Source organism: Balaenoptera physalus, assembly GCF_965194825.1.
Source record: "Balaenoptera physalus genome assembly, contig: HAP1_SCAFFOLD_2161, whole genome shotgun sequence".
Taxonomy (NCBI): domain Eukaryota; kingdom Metazoa; phylum Chordata; class Mammalia; order Artiodactyla; family Balaenopteridae; genus Balaenoptera; species Balaenoptera physalus.
In genome coordinates, this window is record NW_028124645.1 from 12,020 (window position 1) to 39,990 (window position 27,971).

General features: G+C 43.1%; 1 long non-coding RNA gene across 1 annotated transcript; it reads left to right on the forward strand.

Moving 5' to 3' along the window:
• Positions 1 to 301: 301 nt before the first annotated feature.
• Positions 302 to 23,188, forward strand: LOC309654173. Its single transcript, XR_014259960.1, has 3 exons — positions 302 to 671; positions 12,319 to 12,491; positions 22,675 to 23,188. It is a non-coding gene; the product is annotated as an uncharacterized lncRNA (long non-coding RNA).
• Positions 23,189 to 27,971: the final 4,783 nt, after the last annotated feature.

Sequence of the window (27,971 nt, forward strand, 5' to 3'; positions counted from 1 at the left end):
AGGGTCTGGTGCCTAGCATAGGCTAAATACACGGCATTTTTTTGAACAGAAGCCAGGATTCTGGCTGTCATACTTAATGAGGAATTATAGTCTTATTATTGGTGGGGGGGGGGGGTGCCACGGTACGTCAAGGGCGGGAGTCGAACCCGCCACCCCAGGCCCCAAGGGGTCTCCCCGGGTCCCCACTTCGGGCCGGTGGGAGTGGCCGGGGGCAGCCGAAGACTTGCGTGCGTGCGTGCGTGAGAGGGGGCGTGTCCACGGGGCGGGCGGCGCTCGCCACGAGTGAGTGGTTCAGCTCGGCCCCAGCTCGTTGTGCTCGCCTCACACCGGCCGGAGTTGGCAGCAGCGCTGGAGGCCCCGGGCCGGTGACCACAAAGAGGGAGCCGGGGGCCGGACGGGAGCGCGGCGGCGGCGGCGGCGGCGGCGGCGGCGGCGGCGGCGGCGGCGGCGGCGGCGGCGGCGCCAGCTGAGGCCCAGGCCAGGCCCCCTCCCCTCAGCCTCCCGCCGGCCCGCCCGCCTGTCCCGCCCCCGCCGGCGGCGCCCCGCCCCTCCCCTAACCGCCAGACTAGCCTGGTGCGGGGGCCGCGCGCGAAGACATGGGGGAGAAGCTGAGGCTGGAGTCGCCCGTGGGGGCCGAGCCCGCCGTCTACCCGTGGCCGCTGCCGGTCTACGTGAGTGCCGCCCGTCCCCTCTTCCCGGACCCCCGCCCCTCTTCCCCCACGGCGTGCGCTGAGCCCACCGAGAAACGGAGCGACTCGAGTCGCCAGACCCTCTTTGGAGCCCCCCTTCCCGCCCCGCCGTGGTTCTCCGCGGCCGTTCCAGCCCCCGCGCGCAGAGTGGGCAGAGGGGAGCCGGGGCCGGCCGGGGGCGCAGACTCGGCCGCGGGGACCCCGTGCTTCCGAGGGGCGCCCGAGCCGGGCTGCCGTTGGCTCTGTAGGGCTGGGGACCCCGGTCCCCCCGGGCCTGGACTGCCGGCGGGCTTGCCCTTCCGTACTTCATGATCTGACACGTCGGGTTTCTTTTTCCTGACCGGCTTTACCAGACTTTACCTGACCAGCTTTACCAGCGTCCCCTGATAATGTGTTAGATATTCAAGTTTTAGGGCCCGGTCCCAGCCCTATGGAATCAGCAACTCTGGTGGGGCTCAGTGATCTCTGTTATAACAGGCCCTCCAGATGATTTTTATTCACCTTAAAGTTTGAAAATATCTGCATTGTCAGCTGACCAAAGCGTCCACCAGCAGGTGAAGGGGAGTGGCGCCTGCAAAAGATAGGGACTGGCCAAGGCAAGTACAGGAGCATTTACCGCGGTAGTAATGGAGAATGCCTTTTCTCCACTGGTTGGCACAGACTAATATCTGGGAGCAGTGGCAGGGTTATTTAGGATGCTTTACATTTCAGTGTAGAGTGACCGCTGTCCTGGTTTGCCAGGGACTTCCCCTGTGTGAGCACTTAAAATCTCATCCTGGCAAACCCCTTAGCCCTGGGTTTGAAAAGCTTAGGGAATAACCTGAAATTTAGGGGAAACAGGATGTAGGTTTTGGGCAAGTCACAAGTGCTAATTAAAGCTAAGCAAGTATGGACAACATCTAGCCTTCTTTACCCCTTTGCGGGGAGGTAAATCTGATTGGGTGAAAGGACTTATTGTTAAGAGATCTTTGTAGAAACATCCCCTTCTGCTTAGTCCGCTGGTTCTCAGTTCTGGCTAGACATTGGCATCGTCTGAGGAGATTTAAAATGATTTTATTGGTCTAGGATGACCAACCGTCGGTGTGAGGGTTTTTGAAAAGTGCTTCAGATGATTCTAATGTGCAGCCAGATTTAGGTGCCACTGCTTAAGCGTTTGAACCGCTGCTACATATTTTCACCTCATCTTCCTATGAGAATATCCAACTGTAGTTGAGGTTTGTTATTTTTCTTTTTCTTTTTTTAACTGTCTTATTATAAGATTTACTGTCTTAAATAAGATTGAATGTACAGAAAATCCTGCTAGTCCATCTGGTGTAGCTGGATACCCAGAATAATATCGTTAAGATATGTACCACTTAAGTATTGTGACTGGCCTTTTTAAAATTAACATATGCATTAAATTAGTGTTGATAGTATAGATGTCTTTCGAAGTTGTCATGTTGGGGAGCTATACCTCTAATCTGCTGCCATTGCTAAATATCTGGACACCTCTTATTAGGAATTGCTTTTAAAAATCTTTAGGGATTAAAACCAAGATTGCTGTATTATTTGTACTGGGACCACAAAAACCTCACAAAGTTCCCCCGCTGTACCTTCTACTCCCATCTCTAACCCTTGGCAACTTCTAATCTGTTCTCCATCTCCACAGTTTTGTTATTTTAAGAATAATATGTAAACATAATCATGAATTACTTCATCTTCGGAGACTGGCTTTTTAAAATTTTTCGCTCGGCATCATTCCCTTGAAGTTCATTTCAATTTTTGCATATATTAATAATTTGTTCCTTTTTGTTGCTCGGTAGTATTCTATCATAAGATTTTATCACAATTTGTTTCAACATTCACCCATTGAAAGACATTTGGGTAGTTGCCAGTTTTTGGCTATTATAAATAAAACTGCTATGAACATTTATGTGTAAGTTTCTGTGGGAACTTCATTAAGTTTTTGTTTCTTTTGGATAAATGCTCAAGAGGACAATTACTGCATTGTAGGGTGAATCTACTTTTCGGATTAAAAGAGACTGTCAAGCTGTTTCTCAGAGTGGCTAAACCATTTTATATTCCCACCAGTGATGTGATATAATTTTTCTACGTACTCGCCAGCATTTGATGTTGTCACTATACTTTAATTTTAGTTATTCTCTGATATGTCATTATGGTCTTAATTTGCATTTCCCTAATGGCTAACGACGTTGAACATCTTTTCATGTGCTTCTTTGCCATGTGTATATTCTCTTCCATGAAATGTCTGTTCCTGTCTTCTGCCTATTTTCTAGTTGGATTTTTGTAAGTTGTTTGGAGAGTTCTTTGTATATTATAGATACAAGTCATTTGTCTCATATGGGATTTTCAAATATGTTTTCCCACTGTGTAATTTGAGTTTTCATCCACTTAAAAGGATCTTCTATGAAGCATTTTAAACTCATTTTGATGAGATCCAATTTATCAGTTTTTGCTTTTATTGATCATACTTTCGGTGTCAAGTCTAAGAATTATTCACCTAGTTCTAGATGCCAAAGATTTTCTCCTATTTTTTTTTTTCTAAAAATGTCCTGCTTTTACATTTAAGATTATGATCCACTTTGATTTAATTTTTGTGTAAGGTGTGTAAGGTTTAGGTTAAGGTTCATTTTTTATTTGTTTTTGTCGAGGGATGTCCAACTGTTTCAGTACCATTTTTTGAAAAGTCTATTCTTCCTTGATAGCTTTTGCACTGCTGTCAAAAACAAGTTAAATGTATTTATGTCAGTCTCTTTCTGGGTTCTCTGTTCCATTCCATTGATCTATGTATCTAGCCTCCATCATTACTGCAAAATCTTGAAATTGGGTAGATTAATTCCTCCCATTTTAATCTTCCTTTACAAATTGTTTTAGCTATTCTTCAGCCTCTTCTTACCATATAAATCTTAGAATAAGCCTGTCTATAGCCACAAAAACCTTGAGGGCATTTTAAGAGTAATTGTGTTAAGCCTCTTAACTTGGGGAGAATTGACATCTTTATTATGTTGTGTTTTCTAATCCATGAACAAGGTATGTCTCCCTATTTGTTTGGGACTTTAAAAATTTTCTTCATCAGCATTTTGTCATTTTCAGTATAGAGGTCCTATAAATGTCTTATTGGGCTTATATTTAAATATTTATTTAGGTCAGTTGTAAATGGCATCACATATTTTTATTTAAGCTTCTACACATTTGTTATTAATACATAATTTGATAAAATTGTGTTGATCTTGTACTCTAAAACATTTACAAACTAATATTATTTCTCAAGCTCTTTGTGGATTCCTTGGTATTTTCTCCATTTAGATTGTCATCTCATCTTCAGATGCAGACAGTTTTACTTTTCCTTATTCAATATAATAGGATATATTACTATTCAACATTCAGTAGGATATATTCCTTCCTATTCAACATAGTAGGAATAGTCCTTTTATCTTTTAAATAAACTTTTTAAAAACTTAACTTTTGAATTTATGTATTTCTTTATTTTTGCTTTATTTTCTTACTAGAACCTCCAGTAATATATTTAATAAAAGTGGTGAGGGCAGATATCGGTGCCTTGTTTCTGATCTTACAGAGAAAGCATTCAGTCTTTCACAGTTAAATATCATGTCGGTATAGGTTGTAGATCATCTTTATGAGTTTCAGTATGTTCCTTTTCTATTCCTAGTTTGCTTGGAGTTTTCTTTCTTCTTTTTTTAAAATCATGAATGGGGTTGGATTTTGTCAAATGCTTTCTCTGCATTAATGGATAGGATTACATGACTTTTCCCCCTTAATCTATTGGATATGGTGGATTACATTATTTGATTTTCAAATATTTAACCAACTTTGCATAACTGGAATAAATACCATTTGGTTATGGTATATTATTCTTTTTATATATTTCTGGATTTAATTTGCTAATATTTGGCTGAGGATTTTTACAGGCAATTTCATAAAAAATATTGGTCTGTAGTTTTCTTCTTTCTATACTATCCCTGTCTGGTTTTGGTATCAAGGTAATACTGGCTTCATAAAATTAATTAGGAACTGTTCCCTCTACTTCTATTTCTTATCAAGTCATGTAAAATTGGTGTTAATTCTTTAAGTCTTGGGTAAAAGTGAAACATCTAAGCCTGAATATTTCTTCTGGGCGTTTTTAAATGAAAAATCAGTGTTTCTAATGGTTACAGGAAAATTGAGATTATCTATTTCATCTTGGCTGAGTTTCGGTAGTTTTGGGTGTAGAAGCATGGGTCCATTTCATCTACATTTTTGAATTTATAGTGTAGACTTGTTCATAATAACTTGTCCCTTATTAACCTGCAGGATATGTCATGGTATCCCCAGTTGCATTTCTGATATCTGTGATTTGTGCCATCTCTGTTTTTATCTTGATCAGTCTTGCTACATCTTTATTGATAAGATTGTTTATTTCAAAGAACCAGCCTTTTGTTTCATTGATTTTCCCCCCCTATTTTCCTGTTTTCAGTTTCATGGATTTTTGTTTCATCTTTATTATTTCCTTCTTTCTGCTTGTTTAGTGTTTTTTCCTCTTCCGTTTTTACTATTTTAATATAGAAAATTAGATTATTGCTTTGTAATATTTACTTTCCCAATTTAGTGCTATAAACTTCCCTTTCAGCATTGCTTTCACTTCATTCCACAAACTTTGGTCTGTTATGCCTCCATTTTCTTTTATTCTATGCATTTAAAGTTTTTTCCTTGACTTTTTACCCATGAGTTATTTGGAATTGTGATGTTTAGTTTTCATGTGATTGAAGATTTTCCTGTTGTCTTTCTGTTATTGACTTCTAGTCTGATTCCATTATGGCTAGAGAACAGACTCTCTATGATTTTAATTCTTTTAAATCTGCTAATGTTTTTTTATCACCCAGTATATGGTATATGAGTGAATGTTCCATGGACACTTGAATATGTATTCTGCTTTTATTGAGTGTGTTCTTTAAATGTCAGTTATATCCTGTTGATTGATGATGTTTTCAGTTCTTCCATATCCTTGCTGATTTTTCTCTCTGGTAGTTCTATAAATTGCTGTGTTGAAGTCTCAAATAATAATTGTAGATTTAAAATTTTCTCCTTTTACCTTTTTCGGTGTTTGCTTCATGTGTTTTGAAGTTCTTTTGTTTGGTGCACACACATTTAGTATCACTAGGTCATCTAGGTGGATTATTCCTGTTATCTTTATGTAATGACCCTCTTTGCCCCTAATAATTTCCTTTGCTCTGAAATCTACTTTATCTGATATTAATATAACCATTCCTGCTTTTTCTGATTAATGTTCATATGATATATCTTTTTCATCCTTTTACTTTGAACTACCTATATCATGATGTTTAAAGTAAGCTTCTTATAGACAGTATATAGTTGGATCATGCTTGTGATTTTTTTCATCTACTCTTCCAATCTCTGTCTTTGACTTGGTTACTTAGATCATTTGCAGTTAATGTAATTATTGCTATGTTAAAGATTAGGTCTACCATTTTATTTTTTGTTTTGTCTTTTACCTTAGTTTCTGAATCCTATGTTTCTCTTATTTTGCCTTCTTGTGGGTTACTTAAACATTTTTTAATAAGTCCATTTTAATCTAATTTACTTATAATCATTTGTGTATACTGTTTGTATAGTTTTCTTAGTGGTTGCTTTTGGCATTACAGTATACATATGTAACTTATCATAGCCTACTGGAATCAGTGTTTTATTACTTCAAGTGAAGTTTCAAAATTTTACTTCCATTTAGGTCTCTTAATAGTCCCCAGTTTTAAAGTATGATTTTCTGTAGTATTTCCTTTATATACATTGAGAACCACATCAGATGGTGTCATAATTTTTGCTTTGACCATCATATAGGATTTAAGAAACTCATGAAGCTAATGATAGTCTCTTATATTTACCCCATTTGTTTTCACCCATTCCATTGTTCCCCTTTTCTTTCTGAAGTTCCCAGTCTTCTGTTATTGTTTTTTTATGTCTTCATAACAGTAGGTGATATCTGGGCTTTCCAGTGCCATTGGATATGAGTTTCAGGAAACACTGAGCCTGGCTCACTTAATGCTGCTGAGTTGGAGGGTTTGTATATGTTGGGCCTGTTGGCACAGCAGATGCTAGCAGATTAGACTAATGTTGATGGGACTAGTGCCCCAGGAGGATGCATTCCCATTCAGGCTATGCTGCTGCTACAGTTGATCAAATCCCCCTCTACCCCAAGTGTGGGGCAGTGACCTGCTGCTGTCACTGCTTCTTTATTAGGCTGCTTTTGCCTCAGGTGTGTGGTGGGATCCCTTGGAAGCTGCTGCTGCTGTCAATCACAAGGTTAAATTCATTTTAGAAATACTTAACTATAAATATGTAGCCTGGCTCTTGTAGGACCTCTGTATTTGTTTTTTATTGCTTTCATACGAATTACCACAAATTGAGTGACTCAAAACAACGTAAATTTATTACCTTACAAGTCTGACATTGGTCTCAATTGAGTCAAGTAAAAGTGTTGGCAGGATCGACAGATGAATGGATAAAGATGTGGCACATATATACAATGGGATATTAGTCAGCCGGAAATGAAATTGAGTTATTTGTAGTGAGGTGGATTGACCTAGAGACTGTCATACAGAGTGAAGTAAGTCAGAAAGAGAAAAACAAATACCGTATGCTAACACATATCTATGGAATCTAAAAAAAAAAAGAAAAAATGGTTATGAAGAACCTAGGGGCAGGACAGGAATAAAGACTCAGCCATAAAGAATGGACTTGAGGACACAGGGAGGGGGAAGGGTAATCTGGGATGAAGTGAGAGAGTGGCTTGGACATATATACACTACCAAATGTAAAATAGATAGCTAGTGGGAAGCAGCCACAAAGCACAGGGAGATCAGCTCTGTGCTTTGTGTCCACCTAGAGGGGTGGGTTAGGGAAGGGAGGGTGGTAGGGAGACGCAAGAGGGAGGAGATATGGGGATATATGAATATGTATAGCTGATTCACTTTGTTATGAAGCAGAAAGTAACACACCATTGTAAAGCAATTATACTCCAATAAAGATGGTTAAAAAAAAAAAAAGTGTTGGCAGAGCTACATTCTTTTCTGGAGGCTCTTAGGGGTGTTTCTGTTCCCTGGATTTTATCAGCTTCCAGCGGTCACTTGTAGTCCTTGACTCAGAGTCCCCTTTCTCCACCTACAAAACCCAAAATGTTGCATCTCTCTGATTCTGCTTCTATTAGGACATCTCTCTCTTTCTCTTTCTACAGTTGGGAATGATTTTCTGCTTTTACGGACTCATGCAATTAGATTTGTTCCATGAGGTAATCCAGGATAATCTTTCTATCTCAAGGTCTATAACTTCAGTCATATCTGCAAAGTCCTCTTTACCATGTAACGTAACATATTAATAGGTTCTAGGGATTAGGGTGAGGGCATTTTTAGGAGCCATTATGCTGCCTACCACACCCTTAACAAGTGACCTTGAGAAAGTTACTGAGATTTTTAAAGCCTTACTTTCCTCAAACATAAAATGGAAAGAAAGATATCTAGTTAATATCATGAAAGTGAAACAGTATATATGAAATCAACTAATTCAAAAAGTAAGATTTCTTCTTTTTCTTTATGATTTACGTGATTCTCAGAGTTCAGGTACTTGAAGAGTTACTTTTTTTAAAACAGAGCTAAGGAATTTCAGGGTTCAGGTGCTGTAAGATTGTCTGAATTATCTGAGTAACAATTAGCTAAGCACAGGTGTAAAGCATTTGATTTACTCCCTGGTGTTCTTTATCTTCTCATCCCACTAAATCCATATCCCTTGTCTAGCTCCAGCCAGTAGAGTCAGAGCTTGTTTTACTGTTTAACTAAAGTTCAATTTAAATTCTCTCTACATCTCCAGATTCTCAGCCCTGGTTGCATATTACAATCACCTGGGAAGATTTCAAAAAGTACTGATGCCGAATTTCTACCTATCATGGATATTTGAGGAGGGACCTGGCATGAAGTGCTCTAGCTTATGGTTTGTGGAGCCAAATCATAGTCTACACTGAGCCAAATCACTTGCGGTATCACCTCTAAAAAGGAGTTTATCTGTGGTGACTAATGCTCTTCCTTTGTCAGTATGCTTGATTTGTCCCTCTTTGGAGGAAAAAAAAAAGGGGGGGGGGGAACCCCAGCAGTTTGGCTCCCTGAATTACAACCTGATGCTGTGGAATTAGTGTTGGCTCAGAGCGCACATCTTCGGATACCCATTCTCTCTCCTGCTCCCTTGCGTGAACTTATATCCTTGGGCAGTTTTTCATCCACCACCCTCTTTTGCTTCTAATCTTAGCAAGTAAAGTCTCCCCTGAATGAAACAGCATTTCATGAGACTTGCTGGGAGCATAGGTCTGTTCCAGACCTATCATATGTTAGCTAAAGCAGATATAAGTGATGTGTTTTTGGCATTCATCCTTATGGGTTGGAGAGAGAAGACAGCATTTTATCCTTTTAGGTGTCATCTGACTGGGCAAATGGGCTCTTTCCCTCTGCTGCCTACCATGTCAAAAACTGAGGGTGTTACCTCTAGAAGGTATCTTCTAGGTATCAAAATAGTTCAGATAAGTCAGATTTCTCAGTAAAAGATGGCAAAACTATGGCTTAGGTGGTTAATTTTACATGTCAATTTGTCTGGGCCACCATGCCCAGTTATTTGGTGAAATATTTTTCTGGATATTTCTGTGATGGTGTTTTTGTGTTTTTTAAAATTTTGATTTTTATTTATTAATTTATGCTTTTGGCTGCGTTGGGTCTTTGTTGCTGCACGTGGGCTTTCTCTATTTGCAGCAAGTGAGGGCTACTCTTTGTTGTGGTGTGCGGGCTTCTCATTGCGGTGGCTTCTCTTGTTGCGGAGCATGGGCTCTAGGTGCACGGTCTCAGTAGCTGTGGTGCACGGGCTTAGTTGCTCCACGGCATGTTGGATCTCCCCAGACCAGGGCTCGAACCCATGTCCCCTGTATTAGCAGGCAGACTCTCAACCACTGCGCTACCAGGGAAGCCCAGGTTACTTTTGAACTGCAATCCCCACACTTGTAAAATGACATTAAAAACCACTCTTTCTGTGGGTTCTTAGAATTAATTAAGCAGGTTATGTGTGTAAAGTATCCTGGCACTTGAATGAGTTGTCAGAACCAAGGGCTGCTGGAGACGATGCTTATTATGCCGTAGGTCATCTCCCCTTCTACTGGGCGGCAAGTAAACACAGACACAGTAGTCAGTGCTCTGGAAGAAGTGAGTTCTGGTGCTGCAGAGCACAGAATCTTTTTTTTTCTTAATTTAAATTTTATTTTATATTAGAGTATACTTGATTTACAATATTGTGTTAGTTTTAGGTGTACAGCACAGTTATTCAGTTATACATATATCCATTCTTTTTCAGATTCTTTTCCCGTGCAGGTTATTGCAGGATATGGAGTAGAGTTCCCTGTGCTATGCATTAGGTCCTTGTTGATTACCTATTTTATATATAGTCGTGTGTATATGTTAATCCCAAACTCCTAATTTATCCCTCCCCCCCCTTCCCCTTTGCAGAGCACAGAATCTTGGAAGGGAGAGTTCAGGCTTCTTGGAGGAGGTGCCATCCTTTCTAAGGATATATAGAAGCTCCTGGGGTGGCAGGAGGGAGCAGTGGAAGCTCCTAGGGTGGCAGGAGGGAGCAGTGTGTGTCAAAGTTTGAGAAATATAAGAAAATATGGCAAAAGTAAGGTACACGAGTGGAACTCAGGTTTTGGGAAAGAAATGAGCGTTGATACTGGAAACCTACTGGGGCCAAACAGAAAAGGGCCTTCTTTGTCCTGTCAGAAGTTTTAATGTTTATCCTGAAGGCTGTGGGAAACGCTGAACAACAGTGAGATGGACTTCTGGTTTAGAGACTCACTCGGACCTCCATGTGGAAAGCACTTGATGGGGTGCAGGCTGAATTGTAATCTAAGGGTCCCACTTAAGTTGTAAAAGGTTGGACTGGATTTCGGAGATCCGAGAGGGAATGGGTGGGGCCTGGTGACCAGTTAGAAAAGGGAGGGCAGCAAGCGTGGGTGACAGTTTATAGCTGCATCTTTTTGTGAGATACACAGCACAGTAGGAAGGGATTGGGGCTGGGGAAAGGATCTTACTTCATCTTCAGTGCTTTTGGGGGGCCTGGTAGACAGGTCTGGGCCCAAGGTACAGATCTGGGCTTTTTGGGAGGACAGGTGTTTGAAGGCATGGGAGAGACTTAGGTTACCCACAAGAAGGTCCAAAGAGTCATAGGTGTGAGAGCTTTTTCAGTGGGTATATTGAGGATGCTTATAAGCTGAAAGAAAGTAGCCAGCAGAGGAAGGGTGTGAAGATCTAGGAGAGGAAATGATTGCTCATTTGTTTTCAAAAAGCTGAATACTTATTGTGTGCCTGGCCCTTTTCTAGGATCTGGGGTTCACACCGTGTGTTATCTCTTCTGCAAGGACAGTTCAACTCATCCCCTGGTGAAGAGAAGTCAGATTATTCTTTGCATCCCATTCAGGTGTAGGAACTGTTCTGTCCCTCTGAAGGGACTTTACTTAACCAGAGTAATAAGTTAGAAATCAAAAGAAATTCGAGCTGGAAGGGACCTTAAAGGCCACTGTACTTAATGTTGCCTAATATTTTACCTTGATTGTAAGAAAAATTTATTGCAGAGCCCATTCTCTTCAGAGTTCCTTCACTGAACTTTCTTTGTGTTTTTCATCCAGTGGGTCTAGCTTGTAGATTTTGGCCTCCTCGTAAATTTGCTTCTTCATCCACATTACATTTTTCCCGGACTATGGCAGAAGCTCCTGGGTGGTTTCGCGGCCCCTGGACTCAGTTCCTCTAAGTTCATCTGCCTACTCGGGTTGAGTGATCTTCTAACATGAAAAGATACGCCTAAAATAATGCTGCTAATGACTTGCCCACACAGAGTTAGTGCGTACTAGCCGCCCAGCGTGTGCTCTGCCCAGAGGCGTGTAGTCTGAACTGTGCTTGGCCAAGCCTCCTGGGGCTCTTTGGCCCTGAGGAAGGGGAGCTTTTTGTGATCACTCCCTTTACCTAATCAGTCCTTCAGCAGCGGGGCGCCTTTTTCTAATCAGCGGAGGCACCCTTACTCAGCCTGTGGTAGCCCCAGGGCTCATCACCTGTGGGATACAAGCCATGCTCTCTCCCAGGCTTGCTTCGACCAACATCTCTATTTTCTGTCCCTTCTCACACTTGGACCCCCCCCCCGCCCCGGCGTTTAGTCATCCCCACCTGCAGTATTTACAGTGCCCAGCAGGTGTCAGGCTTCAGTGTCTTTGCAGAGGTGTTCCCTCTGCAGTTACTGCACCTCCTCCTCCACCTCTGCAGAGCCTCAGCTTTCTCGATTGTACTTCAGGGTTATCATGAAGCCATCACTTAGATATAACTTTTTGCCGCCATAGGAACCTCTGTGCATAAAGGTTATGGTTCTTTATCTCATGTGATTGAAATTTTGAGTTTATACATGTCCCTCCTTAACGAGGCTTTAAGGGCAGGAGTCGTTTCTAATCCTTAGCACAGAGCAGATGCTTTTTTTCCTTTTTAGATGCTTTTTAATGATGATAAAATGTACGGTTTAAATCACTCATTTTACAATAATTTTGCTTTAGGTTGTGACAGAAATAAAGTTTCCAGAAGTTGTGTTCCTGCAATAAGAAATAAAGATGTGACCTTCCAGTTGTGTAAAGCTCACGAATGCTGTGTAAGTGCGTCGGGTGCAATAAGGAACCTGGAGCTAAATGGGCTAGTTCTGAGAGAGAGAGACTTAACTATGTTAACAAAGGTAAGCCTTCATTGTGTCCTGCCAACATTTGATAGTTGCTTTTGGGGCAAACTAAACGGGTAAAATTTTAAACTGTTCTCCCCATTAAAGGGATTGAATAAATAGGCCACTTTGGTGCACCTGTGTCTTGCGAATTGTCCAATTGGAGATGGAGGTTTAGAAAGTGAGTTTCAGTCTTGTTTAAGTCTCTTCCCATCAGACTGGTCTCGTGATTTCCTACACGCCATGTTACTTCCTGTCTACCTTTTCTTGGTGGTGTTCATGCCTGGATTGTCTCCTGTACCTGCTCAAACCTTGGTCCATTCTCATTTGTACCATGGAAGTTTGTCATGCTGGATGCTGTCAGAACGAATTTTACTTAAGTTTGTGTTAAGCCGCAAAGCACACATTTTGTATAATTTCTGTTTTTTGTGTTTGTTTATATTTTTATGGTTTCTCTTCAAGAAATATTATGAGAAGGGAAATAGCAAGATGTAAAGAGCAAAAAAGTCATCATTCTCTTTAAATTGTTAGAACATGTATCTGCAATCATAATTATAATGCACTGTGGTATGTGTTAAAATAGGAAATATATGTAATGTCCCGTAGGAGCAGCAGAGTCAGTGGTGTTAGTGGGGGTGTGTCACGGAAGTAATCACAAAGCAGGTGACTGTTGGTTGGGGTCCTGAAACATTAGTGTGTGTTCCCTGTGTCCAGTAGTGGTCTGGAGGGGTCAGGAAGCCTGCCTTTCAGTTTGAGGGAACAGAGGGTTTGAGGTCCTCTCTCTTCTATTGCTCCAGTATACTGCATAGCAGCTAATAAAATACTGGGTTTATAGTTGACATTTAAATCGCTGATTGATCATCAAGATTGGGATGTATCATTGGAAATGAAAATAGGAAGAGTCTTATGCTTTTTAGGTTTTTCTTTTTTTTTCCTATGTCTCAGAAGGCTCTTTGACGGGAGACTTTTTATTCTCCCATACAATTCCATGAATACTTTTACCCTGGCACTTATTTTAATGGCATTTTCAATTTATAAATGTCTTTGAAACACATATTGTAAACTATTTGAGGGTAATGACCATGGCCATTGGTGGCACATCTTAAATGTGCATCGTGTTAAGTTTTTTTTTTTTTAATTTTATTTATTTATTTATTTATTTATTTATGGCTGTGTTGGATCTTCGTTTCTCTGCGAGGGCTTTCTCTAGTTGTGGCAAGCGGGGGCCACTCTTCATCGCGGTGCGCGGGCCTCTCACTATCGCGGCCTCTCTCTCTGCGGAGCACAGGGTCCAGACGCGCAGGCTCAGTAATTGTGGCTCACGGGCCCATTTGCTCCGTGGCATGCGGGATCTTCCCGGACCAGGGCTCGAACCCGTGTCCCCTGCATTGGCAGGCAGATTCTCAACCACTGCGCCACCAGGGAAGCCCCATCGTGTTAAGTTTTGAGTGTCATGTGGTCTACCATCAGTGCTTCCCTCTTTCACCCAGTTTTCTTCCTCATTTCCTTCTCCAAATTTGTCTCATTTTTCTACTTTCCCTTTTGCTTCTCTATTCTTGCTTTCTCTTTCCCATTGCATCTGTCATTCTTCTTCTCCTTCTCCTTCTGACTTCATTATGGCCAACCGAAGCCTTTTCTAGTCTGTTCTCTATCTTCCTTGCCTCTTTATTGCCATCCACAAACTCTTACAGAATATTCTTGGTTGACTCCCTTACTTCCTAGCATACCCATGTACTTCATGATCACTTTAGAACATTGAAAAGGGTCGGAATGTTTAAAAATAGGTAATTCTAATCAGTCTTCTTTCACCTCTGGTATAAGACTCTTCTTCCTCAATCTGACCATTCTCCAATCTAGAAGTACTCCAGCTCATTGGTCCTCCTTACCCCCATGTTTAGGCCAAAGAACTTGTGAAACCTTAGCCCTGTTTAATACTTGAATTTATCAAAACATAAGAGAGCTAATTCTGCCTAAGGGCACCAAAGAAGAATAAAGATGCCACAGATAAACGTTTAGTCCAGATTTATAATGGACTCTAAGTGCCTAGTTGAGTGCTGACCATTAACTCACTTGAACAACAGGGAGCTCGTGACAGAAACTAACATGTTAATTGTATAGACACTTCACCATTCCTCAATGTAGCTGATAAACTGCATCCAGTTAGCTTAAATAACATGAATGATGAATTTCCCTGTGTATATAAATTGGGAGTTTGTAAAGTTATCTTTTTCCCTTTGTACAACTACTGACTACCACCTCGCTTCGTCACGGCAATAGAAAATGATGACTAAGAAACACGTTGTCTCTGGGCTTCCCTGGTGGCGCAGTGGTTGAGAATCTGCCTGCTAATGCAGGGGACACGGGTTCAAGCCCTGGTGTGGGAAGATCCCACATGCCGGGGAGCAACTGGGCCCGTGAGCCACAACTGCTGAGCCTGCGCGTCTGGACCCTGTGCTCCGCAGCGAGAGAGGCCACTATAGTGAGAGGCCCGCGCACCACGATGAAGAGTGGTCCCCGCTTGCCACAACTAGAGAAAGCCCTCGCACAGAAACGAAGACCCTACGCAGCCAAAAATAAATTAATTAATTAATAAAAAAAACAAAAACAAAAACAAAACCACATTGTCTCAGTATCAGTGGACATAATGTCTTAGTATTCTACAAAAATCTCTAAATTCTTAATCTAAAAGATATATCTGCCAATATCTTATATCCTTATCCTTTGTTAGTATAAATATCCAATCTGTGAACGTCTCAGTTTCCTTACTTAGAATATGAGGTGGATAGATTTGCTAATATCTAGGGACCTTTCCAATTTTAACATTCCCTGGTTCTAAGGGCTGAGCCAAATACAGTGGCTCCTGAATCATTAACCTCGCTCACGATGAAAGTTATCAGCAAGATCTGCATGCAAGAGATCAAATATTCATATCCGTATATACTGTAGCACATTGACTTTTACAGAACTCAAAGTAACACAACATAGTTACATTCATAGACTTAAGGTCACTGTGGTATACTTTACAGTTTTTCTTTTCCCTAGGAAGGAAATGTAGATCCCTGGGAAGGGATTTCTTTCTCTGCTTTTTAGTAGTGTAAGCCTTTATTATCTCTTGGATCCTAAAAATGGGGAGGGTTTTGGCAGGTGGAGCTTAGGAGAGACCCATCAGGTGGCAGGGACAACATGAGAAAGGGCAGAAGGAAGAATGGATTTTGAGAAGGACCTGATATCTTACATGATGAGAGCAGCGTTTCACAATGTCTGTCCTGCACAACACTGGTTTTAGATGATGTTGATGTAGTTACAAGACAGAAGCATATGGGAAGAGCCGTACTCTACATCCCGGCATGAAATTCAGGTTTCACTTTGTTACATTACGTACTCTGAAAAGTTTTGGAGGAAGGAAGTGATTTCATTTTTTTAATTCAGTCTTACTCACAGTTACTTGAGAAACCTATATTCAGCTGATGGGACTGTATTTTGTGAAAGGCCAATCGAGAAATGCTGAGATGGAGCTTAAGATATTTCTGTGTGGGGACAGGCATGTGATTATTTTTCTTATAATTCTTTACTGTTTGTCCTAACAGTTGTTACTTTGCAGGGTTTTGTTTAGTTTTGTTTTGTTTTTTACATCTTTATTGGAGTATAATTGCTTTACAGTGTTGTGTTAGTTTCTGCTGTATAACAAAGTGTATCAGCTGTATGTATACATATATCCCCAGGTTTCAGTTTTAAGCCTTCTGTTTCTACCTGAGTCATTGGGCCTCTTAGAAAGCTCAACAATTCTGCGGTCTTCATCTCTTATGTAGTTTCCAGAAGCTCCTGGCACTTACCAGTATTTCCTCTTGATTCTTTTCCTCCGACTTCAAACTTCTTACGATTCTGAGCTGATTGTTTTCTCAGCCTCTAGTGTCAAAACCAGCCACGTCGCTCATGTTCATTGTCTCAGATACAAGGTGCAATATTTCCCACGTTTATGTGTGTCAAAATATAAGTCAGGGATTGATACATAGCATATGCTCAATAACAATTGTATTTCCTATTTTTCTTTGTTCAAAGGTATCCAAACACTGGCCAAGTTCTTAAATTGAAAGTAGAGTGATCTAATTTATTCAGCTCATCCAACCATCAATATTGAACATTTGTCTTTTTTGTTACACATATTTCTTGTATTCCAGTCGTGACGTTCTAGAGCACAGTGAGCACATGTATAACTTATTACTGTATTACTACCTTGGCTATTCCTTGACCAAAATTTACTTCATACAGCTGACAGCCTAATTAACCTACTAGAGTTTTTTTTAATGTATGCATACAAACCATAAACACCAGTTGCATTGCTAATAACTGAATTTTTACATCTCTAGGCACCCATGTATCCAACACCAGGTCAAGGTATTATAAAATATTTGTAACACCCTACAAGGTTCTCTGTTACTTCTTTCTGTTCCATACTCCCCCAGGGCAACACCCAAGCTGACCTCTTTCACCATATATGACATACAGGGCATCACACAGTGTGTATTCTTTGGTATCTGGCCTTTGGTTACATATCATTATATCAGTAGTTTATTCTTTTATTGTGTTTTCTTGATTTTTTAAACCTAGACATTCATACAGTGTCAAAGTACCACTGATTTCTTAATATTATTATGCTGACCTCCATCTTCAGAGGCTTTCCACAGTCTTCCATCTGTCTTTCCACCTACTTTCTCTTCCGTCTAATGATGTTTCATTTAACCAACCTCAGTCAGCCTTTCCCCCATATTCCCCAACACGTAGCACTCCTGTGTTCAGCCAGTTTTGTTCCCTATTCCATAAGCCCTTTGTGCCATTGCTGACACTGTGCCTGTGCCCTGCCCGGAAGGCCTGTTCCCTACCCTCTATATACTTGTTCAAGACTCAGTTTAAATGCTGCCTGTTCTAAGAAGTCTTCTCAGAAGAAGCCAGTGCTTTTTGGAATCCTTCTTTAATGAAATCCCATAGCAAGTGTCATCTGTCCTCCCTGATCTGGTAATTAATTATCCATTGTTCCTATCATATAGTGTTTGTTTTTCTTATGTGCTGTTATTATTTATTGAAGCAGATTATAGTGACTTGAACCAGGAACTGGGTCATTTTCCTCTTCATTTTAGTGCAAGTTTCTGTGACATGAAGTTAAACTCCTTTTCCCTCACTTCCCATTCACCCACTTGTTAAACACAAAGTACAAGTGAAACTTATTGGTTAACAGGTTTTTGTGGTCCTTGGTTCTGGTCCCTAGGTCTAAGCTGTGCTTCTGTAGTGCTAATTTGACTGATTTCTTATTGTCACATAACTCAGGAATTAACTAAATCATTACAAATTTAGATACATATAAGATATTATAAGAAAACCAGTGGATGTCACAAGTTTAGGCCTGGGGGAGAGTGTTGTATGAGTCCTAGTTTGGTGGGGCTCACACTGCATGATCGCGCCTTCCAGTATTCCATTGTAAGTAAGAAAGAGGTATGCAAATATATGCTTAACATTTAACAGTGTTGATAAAAAAGAGAGGAGAGAAAGGGATGACAGGTACTTTGAGGGCTTTTTGGAATTCATGAACAATTATGATTGGATGGGGAAAAAGAAAAACCGAGGGCTAACCTCCCGCAGGTGAGCTCAGGAAAGAGAGAAGGGCTCATCTGGTATGCAGGTAGAGAGGTTTGACCTACAGAATCTTAGAAAACCTCAACAATCTGAGCAGTGATGGCAAGAGGCAAACTAAAGGGATAACAAAAGTCTGCAAAAGTCTCGCACCAAGAGCTTTGGCATGGTGTTCATCATCTCGCTAATCCTAACATGCAGACATTTATGAGAGTAAAGTCAGGTCTTTGCCAGAGTGGGTTCCTTATTTGGGCAACTGGGTCAAATGAAGAAAGGCAAATGTAGGCTGCCGGAGTAAATAAGGAGGGGAAAAACAAAACGAACGAGACCTATCATTCATCAGTGGTTTCCCCCCAATATTCTTAGCCTCCACCTTATCTCCATCTTACTGGTAACACAGGAACTAGACTGAACAGTCAGGTCAAAGGTCTCTACAGAAACGGAGGTAATATAGAAAATAAGAAAATAAAACATGAAATTGTAGATTTTCTTCCTAGGGGTAATTGAGATGATAGTTGAATAATAACATAAGATCAGGTGAAGTCTAAAGACATTTTAGAAAAGCTGGATAAAGTAAGAAAACATCTGTTCGCTGGCATCTGAATGTTAGAGAGACACCAAGACATGTGGGCCAAGTTCTGGAGAGAAGGGAAACACAGACGCAAGCTTGACATTTGGTGCAGCTTTTCTCCTTGGGGCATTTGCTGATTCAAATCTTACAGACTAGGAGCTGAAAAGCCAAGGAGTTCAAAAGACTCTAACCACAGAAGCCAAACGGCAAGAGCTCAAGCTAAAGGCAACAACTAATGGAATGACAAGCTAAGTGTATCTTTAGTCTCACAGGGCTGCGGAAACCATTACATTTAAAGCCTAACAAATACATGGGTAGTTGGGAATAGGGAGAATCCAAACGCTCATATGGTAATCCCAAAGGGCAACACCCGTAGAGGAAGGACAAGACAGAAATAGAGCAACCTTCACACAGACTGAAAAACAGCTTTGAATGAGCTCAAACTGAGAATGGACTAAGGTTTCCAGTCCCTAGAGTAACTGTCTGCCATGGGCAAAAGGAAATCTTTTCAAGAGAACGATAACGACATCCAGAATGTGGAGGTATCTTTATAGTTTCCTAAAATAAGTTAAGCCCAATTTTAATATAAAAAAATAATTTGATATACCAAGAAAAAGACTAAATGATCCAAAGCTCAAAAAAAAAAAAAAAAACAGAACAAGAAAGAAAGAAAGAAGACAATATAAATAGACAAAGGAGGACAAGAGTTACCAGGCATTGGTTAAAAAAAAACCAAAACAACTATGATTAAACAAAGAAAATAGACACATGGCAAATAAGCATATGAAAAGATGCTACACATTCCATGTCATCAGGGAATTTTAAATTAGAACAATAATGAGATACCACTACACACCTATTCAAATGGCTAAAATCCAAATACTGAAATACCAAAGTTGTTGACGATGCAGAACAACTCGAATTCTCATTTGTTGCTAGCAGGATACTTGGCAGTTTCTTACAGAACTAAACATACTTTTACCATACAGTGATCTAGTAATCATGCTCTTTGGTATTTACCCATAGGAACTGAAAAGTTATGTCCACATAAAATCCTGCACGTGGATGTTTATAACAGTTTCTTTCATAATTGCCAAAACTTGAAATCAACCAAGATGTTTTTCAATAGGTGAATGGATAAACAAGCTATTGTGTATCCGTACAAAGGAATAGCATTCAGCAATAAAAAGAAAAGGCTATGAAGCCATGAAAAGGCATGGAAGAAGCTTAAATGCATATTGCTAAGTGAAAAAAAGCCAATCTGCAAAGGCTACATGCATATTATATGATTGGAGCTATATGAAATTTAGGAAAAGGCAAAAGTGTGGAGACAATCAAAAGATCAGTGGTTGCCAGAGGTTGTGGGGAGGGAGAAAAGGATGGGTGAAGCCCGGAATTGTAAAGGCAGAGAAACTCCTGTGTATGGTTCTGTAATGGTGGATACAGGTTATTGCACATTTGTCAAAAATCATATAATGTACAAAACAAAGAGTGAAGTGTAAAGTAAAGCATGGACATTAGTTAGTAATAATGTATCAATATTGGTTCATTAACTATAACAAATATATTATGCTAATGTAAGATGTTAATAATAGGGGAAACTGGGTTGAGAGGTAAGGAAGTATGAGAACTCTGTCCTTTCTGCTTAATTTTTCTGTAAGCCAGAAACAGCTCCAAAATAGTCTGTTAATTTAAAAAACAAATGTAGACCTGCATACAAAACTTGCACGTAAATCCAACCACAGCAGCATTATTCATAAAAGCCCCAAAGAGGAAATAACCCAAATGGCCATTTACTGTGAATGATCAATGAAACACAGTAATATCCACACCATGGAATATTATTCAGCCATAAAAAGAAATCAAGTACTGATACATGCTACAACATAGATGAACCTTGAAAACATGCTAAGTAATTGTATGATTCCATTTGTATGCAATGTCCAGACTAGGCAAATCTGTAGAGACAAAGTATATTAGTGGCTGCCTAGGGTTCGGAGAAGTGGGGGAGTGAGTGACTTATAGTAGATTATTTTGGGGGGGGGGGATGGATGAAAGTTTTACAATTGATTGTGGTGGTAGATGCATAACACATTAAATTGTACACTTTAAATAATATGGAAAGTAAATTATATGTCAATGAAACTATTATTTAAAATTATGATTTTACAGAAATTCAGTCCTTAACTATTATGTATCTATCTAGCTATCTATCAATCTATCTATCTCTCTATCTGTCTATCTATCCATCTATCTCTCTATCTGTCTATCTATCCATCTATCTATCTATCTATCTATCTCTCTGTCTATCTGTCTGTCTATCTATCTATCTGTGTGTCTATCTATCTATCTCTATCTCTCTGTCTATCTCTATCTATCTATCTATGTCTCTTTCTATCTATCTGTCTATGTCTCTCTCTCTTCTCTGTCTATCTATCTGCCTATCTCTCTGTCTCTCTCTATCTCTCTGTCTCTATCTGTCTCTCTATGTATCTGTCTATCTATCTGTCTGTCTATATATCTCTATCTCTCTATCATCTATCTGTCTATCTATCTATCATCTCTCTATGTATCTATCTATCTATGTATCTATCTATCTATATCTACCTGTCTACCCATCTATCCTTATGTATAGAACAGTAACAATGGCTTATAAGTCACTTCCCTACATTATTTTATCCTTCCAAAACTCTTGAGAGGTCAGTAGGCCATAGGAAAAGCACTGAGTTCACTGGAACACTTGAAGGTTGAATTAACTGTTTGTGATCACTCAATCAGTAAATGGTGATGCAGGGAATTCCACACACATCTTCTCTGTCCTCCTTTCCTCCTTCCCTCCCTCCTACTTGCTGACTCTATTCCAGCCACATTATTTACTGATTCTTCCCTGAGGACACTGGCATCCTTCCTCTGGGCCTTGCAGAGGTTATTCCCATGATCTGGAATGCTTTTCCCTCAGATGTCTGACTCATCTGCCTCCCTCTAGACTGTTCAAATTCCACCTTCCCAGTAAAACTTATCCTGTCTACCGTTGAAGTTGAAAGCCTTGCTCCTCTCTGCCCACAATCTCACCTCACCATATACTGCTTAATCTCCATAGCATTTATTCCTGTCGAACCTACCAGAGAATGTACATGGGTTTCTGTTCTCCCCTCCAACTGGAAGATAGGCTGCACAGACTCAGGAATTTTGCCATTATTAAACCTAGTGGAGGCCCAGCAGAACTCTAGGGTCAGCCAGAACTGGGCACAATTATAACTCTCGTGATTTGATATTTTAGTGGGTTAGCTCAGAGCCAAGCCAGTTATTAAAGAGGATCTTTTCTGCTGTTTTAAGCAGCATGGTACATTTGAGGTCAACTTAAATTTTCAGTAATTACAGAGCAGGTATGAACTTTTCCTTTGTTTCTCCAGACACATGAACCCGGATGCCAAATCCATCCTCTCTGGGTGTAGTGGGAATGTATGAAGATGACTGGCCTAAGTCTCAATTGAATAAAAAGATGCCCCAAAAGACATTTCAGCATTTTCAAAAAGTTCAGTCATAAAGTGTGGTTCCTTATCACACATCAGGGATTATCTAGCCTCCAGTGTGGTTTTTGTTTTTTGCAGTAAAAATGTGTCATTTTATATTTTAAATTTGCATTATGAAAATAAGTCTGTACACGAAGTAATTAATACATATCTAATGAATATGAATCATGTCAATTTGGTCATGGTATTTAAAGTTGGCTTTGGCTTTGAAGTATTTTTAAATTCATAGAAAATATTGAACTTCTAATAAAATAAATAAAACATTGTAATAATTGATATTAATAATCAACTTCAAAATTTCTTTGTCTGCATTTTCTGTTCAATTTTAAAAGAGAAGTCACTTTCAGTAGTGTTCCCAAGTGAGTGATTGCACCTTCTATGATTTGAAAAAAGATCCGATTGCCATTAGCTGTTCTTAAGTGCTGAACATAACTGAGAGAAATTGTAACAAGACACTCTCTGTCACTGGCAGGAAATCCATCTCCGTCCTTTGCGGGGGCAGTCCCGAGCTCATGTTTTAACGGACGCGAATGCAAACCGTGGTTCTCACGTGACTTTCTGAAGAGCCCCCGCAGCAGGCCCAGGTACCTTGAGTGGACTAAGTCTCACTTTATGGCAGTGGCATCAGATGGTGGCTACAGAAGGTTGCCGACGTCCCTGTGTGCTCTGACAGGCTCTGCAGACCGGGGGACGAAAGGACCAAGGAACTCTGACCGCCCTCGGGAATCCCAAGTGACTGGAGGGACACCGCGTCAGGGCCCCAGGCAGTGTCGCCCACTGTTCCGGAGGCGGGCGGAGGCTCCGCAGCTTCATTTCGTCCCGTCCCTTCCAGTATTTAAAATTATTGTCAAGATGCTGGGTTAACTCAGGCAGGTCTACAAAGGCGTCCCAAGCAGCAAACATGTCTGTGATGAACAATGAAAGAGATTTGGGATTTGGGGATGCTGCAGGTATTTCTGTCAAAAACTGGCATCACCACAGGCAAGTCCTGTTGCTTCTCTTCATCAGTCTGAGAAAAACATTCTTCTGAGATACGTGCGGCCCACTCAATGCACTGCTCCACGGGTCGGCAGGGATTGGACACATCAGCACACTTAATCAGTCAGGGTGAGTCACCCCAACTCTCCCTCCTCTGGACCTTAGTTCCTCCTGATTGTCACTCGTTACACTGAAAACAGATTTCAGGAGTCAGCACGTGCAGCCATAATGTGTGCCTAATTCCACATCCCAGTCACTGGGACACAGAATTTTGGTGTCTTAAGTCTGGCTCCCACATCACCACTCACATGTGTCAGTTCTTCCTCTACAGCTGAGTCAGTGAGTAAAGACACATAAACAGAAGCAGATTAATACGAACAAGGTTTTATTGACATATATATATGTACATAAAGCTGGGAAAGAGAAAGGCCCATTGAGGCAAATGCATAGGGGGAGAGGAAGCATCTGAAAACAGCAGTGGGCATCCTGCCAGTTCCAAGTCTAGGGAAAACTTGGGTCCGCCAAGTTAACAGTCAAGCCAGGGATGGCACAGTGGATGATACAGCCAGCTGTCTTCCATTCTCCTAACTGGAGCTTCTCAAGTCTGGTGTAGTTCTGAAGTGGGCTCATATGCTCCTCACCCTCCAGCACACACACACACACACACACACACACACACACACACACTAGCACACCCCTGAGGTGTGGTCCTCCGGCTTGCTGTAGGAAGAGAGGAGGTGAAGTTTCACTTCAAGGGGCTGAGCCACTTTCCAGTGAGGCAAAGTCCATTCATGGTGACACACAGTTTGCAGAATAAGATCTGCTCTTCATTTGTTGAGTTTCTTCATAGAAGAAAGGAATTCGCTGGTGGCTCCTATGAAGCCCTGGGCAGGTTATGAGGCTGCCAGACTCCTATGAGCACAGGCACAGCTGCCCTGACCAGGGGCCTGCAAACACAATGCTGGCTCGTCTAAGTCAGAGGGGTGTCCTGACTCGGGGACCCCAGTGTTCTTCCTGAGGGTGGAGCTTCCTCTCTAAGTATGGATGCTGCTATCCCCCATGGTACCACCTGGGTTTTGACCAGGGGGGGCCTCAGGTGCTTTGTATGAATGTGGCACCAGAAGTGTATCCAGTCACAGCAGGTGTGGTGCTCACCCAGCACCGGTGAGATGTTGTGCCCTCCATCCGCACCACCTGTGTGTTGGCCAGGTGGGTCCCAGTTGTAAGCGGGAATAGCAGGTCCTCCAGTCATGGGCATGATGTTGTTCCCTCCTAGACGACCACCACCTGGATTGTGGGCAGGTGGGCCTCTTGCGCTTGGCAATAAGGTAGAACTAGAAGTGTGTTGAAACCCACGGGTGATGACCACACTTGCAACTGCAACAGATGTGGTGTGCTCTGTTAGAAGGTGGAAAGTGACATGTCCCTTGACAGATTTCTTCTCCTTGGTGATGGAACTTTTACATGTAGATTTTCTCCGTCCAGATGGGCCCTGTGTGCAGTGACGGAAAGTGGGAACCCTAGGGCCTCCCATCGTGGGGATGGTGTTGTCCCCTGCCATCACCGTACCACCTGTACTCCGCCCAGGTGGGCCCCAGGTGTTTGGATTTAAGGTGGAATCAGGTATGTTCCCAAATGCTGGGATGGTGCCTGCCCCTCCTAGTGCAGCAGCCTTGCCGTGGTCAGGTAGATGGCAGGTTGTCTGGCCCAAAGTAGGAACAGAAGCGGTGCTGGGTGCCCCACTTAGTCCTGCCCCGAAGTTAAGTGGTCTGGATGCCTGTGAGTGAGTGAGGCCTGGGGCTGACACACCGACCCCAAGGCTCCCACCGGCCGTAGGGGCTGCAGGTCCCATGAACAGTGGTCCCGGTGTGCTGTCGGCAGAGAGCGAGCTACTGTCCCCAGTACTGGGCATCCTGGTGGCAAGTCCGAAGCCAGTAGCAATGGACACAGCCCTGGGGAGAATGCCTGGCTTGTCGCCAAAGGCCGGCTGCGTGTTGCCGGTTGTGGCGAATAGGGAAGCTGGCGAAGCTGCCGGCATGATGCTGACTCGCGGTGGCTAGGCTGCTGGGGCGACTAGGACTTTATCTTGTGCTGAGGCTGCTGGGTTTCCCAACAGAAAATTATCGTTAGGCCTCTGCCCATCGTTGGCCCCCAGTGTGGCCTGAGACGGGAGACCTGGGTCCAAGGAAGCTTGAAGTGTTGGTCTTATCTGTTGACCACGTTGCAGGTAAATGCGTCGAGGCATGGGCTGAGGCATTGCTACTACTGGGAGGTGTGTTCCCAGAACTAGGAACAGCCCTGTGAAATGCCTGTTGGTTCTGCCTGGAGACAGGCCGAAGGCTGGTGACGGCCGAAGTGACTGTGTAAAATTTTTCTTTCAGTGGCAACCTATAATCTTTAAAATATGGTGAGCATCTTGTCTGTTTTGAAGGGGATATGACAATAAATCTACCAGATGGAAAATCCTGTTAAAAGTACAAAAGCTTTAGTAATTTGCTCAGTGTGGTGGTTTTATGCTTCTTTTTCTTTTTCTCCCTACGGTGACGGCCGAAGTCGTAACTGGGGGGCTGGGGAAAACAGGAGCCGAATGTAAAATGACAGTCTGGGAAGGAGGTGTGGTGTCCATAGGTACAGTGTCAGAGCTGCTGCCTGCTGAAGCACCGGTGACGGCCGAAGTCGTAACTGGGGGGCTGGGGAAAACAGGAGCCGAATGGAAAATGACAGCCTGGGAAGGAGGTGTGGTGTCCATAGGTACAGTGTCAGAGCTGCTGCCTGCTGAAGCACCGGTGACGGCCGAAGCCGTAACTGGGGGGCTGGGGAAAACAGGAGCCGAATGGAAAATGACAGCCTGGGAAGGAGGTGTGGTGTCCATAGGTACAGTGTCAGAGGTGCTGCCTGCTGAAGCACCGATGCTGGCCGGAGCTGTAAATGGGGGGCTGGGGAAAACAGGAGCCGAATGGAAACTGACAGCTCCGGAAGGGGCAGCAGTGTCCATGTAGACGCTAGGCTGCAGGGTCACACTTCCAGATGCCGTGACCATGCTGGTGGAAGGGATTGCCACAGAAGTCCTGGGCTGCCCAGTTACAATAGGGGGATCGCTGGTAGGGGCTGGAAGAGGGGTAAGTGAGTTTAAAGGAGGGGTAGGAGCTACACAGATGGGTGTTGGGGGTTCTTTTTCATGCGACGGTGGCTGGACCTTCCTTACGTTCTTGGGGATCTTTTTCCAGCGACACTGAATGTTCTTCTCCAAGGTGCCTGGGTGTTTGGCAGCAGCTAAGCACGGAAGCTTAGGAGGAGGGGGCAGCTCACCTCGATCCCACGTCAGTGCCTCGTTCCCCGACGGGGGCGACCTCAGCCCTGGCAGCGGCAGAAAAAGCGGCAGGGGAATCTTCCGCTTCCAGGGCCTACTGCTGGTAGATAGCAGGGAAGAGGAGCTACTTGTTGGGATGCGTGAAGACTCTTCAGGCTGCAGCTCCTTCCCAGACGTCAGTGAACCTGGTGATTTGGGCCGGTGGTCTTCACCCAGCACTTTTTTTGTTGGCCTCTCCAGCAGCAGGGAGCAGCATGCGGTTGGGGCAGAGGACAGCACGGCATGGGATGGGGCCTTCACCTCCCTCTTCTCACCTCCTTCCGGGGCTGTCATTTTCCATTGTGCCCCTGTTTTCCCCAGCCCCCGTCTCCTCAGTGGGAGGTGACTGGATGGTACCGGCTTCCTGACGTTGACTCCCTGCTCAGGGCAGAAGGCAGGCGCTGGAGCAGCAGGGTGGTCCCGGTCAGATGTGGCAGCCTCCCAGGAGGGCAAAACCAGCGGGTGACAGCCCACCGGGGCCCCACGGCGGGGCGGGCGGCGGGGCCGGCGGCGGTGGCGGAGCCAGGTACGAAATTTGCATAGTAAATTGCCCATGTAGGACCGGTTGTGCGCCAAGCGATCCGAGAACAGAGTGAAACTGGGAGAGCTTCTCCTTAGCTTCACCTCCTCTCAAGGTCTAGCACGCACTGGACACTGGATGGCTCAGCCTGGCGCTTGTGACATGTCCATTGTACTCGTCACAGAGAAAGGGCGGGCGGGGCAGGGCGGGGGGCGCATGCAAGCCCAGCCCCTGGAGAAACCCCGGCCCAAAGGCAAAGGGCGGGGCCCCAGAGCCCGACCCCTTCTGGACTTTCTAGTGGCTGGGACTTCTCGCTGTGGGTGGCAGGTGTTTGGCACCGGATGGACCACCATGCGGAGACTGTTGGGGACTGTGGAAGCCTTCTCCTCCAGAGCTCACCCTGCCTGGGCACCGGCTCTGCAGGCCCCTCAGCCCTGCGTATGTATCGGCCAGCCCTTCCCCCCCCAAGGGGCCCAGGGACCAGAGCCTGTTCAGAGCTGAGTGCAGGAGGCACCCAGAGCTTGCCAGGCTGTGGCCCGCCTCCTCCAGGGACCTCCCCAGCTTCTCTGCGAGGCCTGATGACGGGATCACCTTCTCCAGGGCTGCTCAGCTGCCAGCATCACCATGAGCCAGGTGGCGAAGGTTTCTGAGCAGGGGATGCAGAGCCCTGACCCGCCTGGGTGCTGCAGCCCACGATGTCCCTTCCTGGCAGATAGGTTCTTTCTTCACTTCCTTTTCGAAATTTGGTAAAACAACATTTAAACCTTCGACTGTTCTTCAGGTTATACAGATGGTAGTGGCTTAGCTAGGATTCGAAGCAAGGCTGTGTGATTCCAGAGCTCGTGCTCTGGACTGTGGCGCCTTCTTATCATATATGCTTCATGTGTTACTTTTGTTTTTTTTTCTTGTGGCCCTTATGGTA